The sequence below is a fragment of the Bos grunniens genome, chromosome 15 (assembly GCF_055505025.1).
Source record: "Bos grunniens cultivar Pamir isolate PY7600 chromosome 15, Bosgru_T2T1.0, whole genome shotgun sequence".
Taxonomy (NCBI): Eukaryota; Metazoa; Chordata; class Mammalia; order Artiodactyla; family Bovidae; genus Bos; species Bos grunniens.
In genome coordinates this window covers 78,969,100-78,971,268 of record NC_141179.1, presented here as the reverse complement: position 1 = coordinate 78,971,268, position 2,169 = coordinate 78,969,100, and the positions used below count along the sequence as shown (strand labels likewise).

Here is a 2,169-nt window from a genome sequence, read left to right as displayed (position 1 = left end):
GCTCAAGCCTTGGTACAGAAAAAGAAAATATTTCCTTCATTTTCAAGAACTATGTAAACCATAAAGATATTTAAGAGCAAATTAAAAGTAATTTCAAAATTCTGGCTTAGTTTTTGTGCTAATAAAATAATTAGATTGTGAATTATTGTTTCCTCCTTTTGTGGGTGTTTCTTTTGTTGAATTTTATAAATTAACAGAAAAAATCTGCATTGAGTTTTTCATTCCCCTTCTTTCCTTTTCCCCTGTATCTATCAAAAATTTTCATTTACTGGATTTATGATAGCCTAAGAAAATAACATGGATTCTAACATGAACGTCCTATGGAAAAATCAATTTTATACATGTAACATATGTGAGAATTTGGAGAAACAGCAATAAAACATTGGAGACTAATATATTCTACAATTATTGAACTAGGAGTTTATTTTTGTTGGTTCAATTAAATTAAGTATTCTGAAACTATGAATGTGAATATTGAAACCTTGACAAGGCAATTTAAAAGTTATCAATATTTCAAATAAGTACCAATCTGTTAGTAAATATTCAACAAATATTATTTTATAGGTCTTTCTTTTTCATTAGTGATCTGCAAAATTTATTAACTTTTTTTTTTCACAATCTAAAACAGGTGTAACCTTGCTATGTACATAAATAATCACTTTCTTGGCATCCTGAATATCCTAAGTGAGTCTCCTCTTCAACAGATTCCTCATAGCTTTTTTCACTTCTGTGTTTCCCACTGTGTAAATGATAGGATTTAACATGGGACAGGATTGCAAAGAACACAGTCACCCACTTGCCCACAGGGTAAATGGCCACAGGACGTGTGTGGGTGAGTATACAAGGACCAAAAGAGAGCACCACTACTATAAAGCGGGCGCCACCTGTAGAGAGGGCTTTTTGCCATCCTTCAGAGCCATGGGATTTCAAGTAATTCAAGAGAGCTATGTAGGAGGTGACTAGGATGAAAAAAGAAGCAAGCACATGCCCCCACTGTTGGCTGCCACCACCATTCCCAGCCTGTAGGTGTCGCTGCAGGCACGTTCCAACAGTGAGAAGAAATCACACATGAAGTGGTCAATGACATTGGGACCACAGAAGGTCAAGTCCATTGAGAAAAGGATCTGGACTGTGCCACGCAGGATTCCCCGAGCCCATGCCGCCACCACCACCAGGAGCTGGCAGAGCCCCTGTCACATGATGGTCATGTAGTACAGAGGCTTGCAGATGGCCACATAGCAGTCATAGGTCATGGCCATGAGGACAATGATTTCTGATCCTCCCAGGAGTGCTCCAAGAAGAGATGAGTTTGGAAGCCACCCCAGGAGATGGTTCTTCTCTGGTACAGCAGGTTGATTATCATTTTGGGTGTGCTCACAGAGGTGAAGGAGACATCTAACAAGGCCAAGTAAGTGAGAAAGAAGTACATAAAAGCAGAAAGTGTGGGACTGAGGGAGATGGTGATGACAATGAGCAGATTGGCCAGCACAGTAAACAGGAAGATGAACAAAAAGACAACAAAGAGTATTTTCTGCAGGTGTGGATTCTGTGTGTGTCCCAAAAGGACAGATTCAGTCACATTTTTGGGAGGCCTGAGGACATCCATTCAGTAAGTAATACCTTCCTGAGCCCATATTACCCACAAAGAATAAAGAATGATACTTGTTAATCATGAAAGCATTGTGATCTGATTGGCTCAGAATAAAAACAGTGCAGTCACAGTGACTGTTGAGCATATCCTTGGTAATTTGCCCCAGTTCTCCTTTCAAGTCTTCCTTACTTTTTTCCATGGTGCTTTCCATTTCTTCAAACACTCAGTTTGTCACGTGTAACAACATTTGATGTTATAATTTACTGAAGCACAGGGCTGCCTCCATGAGATCTGGATTCTCCTAGTGGTTTCAACTCTATGTGACTCTACAAAGTCATCTAAGTGCTCCATACTTCCATGAATTCCTCTGTGTCTGAGAGGCTACCAACTGTAATTTTCAGATGTGTCTTATAAGCTGAGAAGTGCTACACACAAGTAAGAGTTATTTCCTTTTGCATGAAAATTTACATTTGAAATCTCACATCTGTGGAAAGAAAAAGCATGATCAACAAGTGTCTGTTATAAACAGGGAGTTTAGGGAAATGTACATAAGTCCTTGGTGACAAAAACTCACTGGT

General features: G+C 39.0%; 1 pseudogene; it reads right to left on the bottom strand.

Annotated features, from left to right (window-relative positions):
* Positions 1–680: 680 nt before the first annotated feature.
* On the bottom strand, positions 681–1,606 carry LOC147358598 (olfactory receptor 4C3D-like; annotated as a pseudogene).
* Positions 1,607–2,169: the final 563 nt, after the last annotated feature.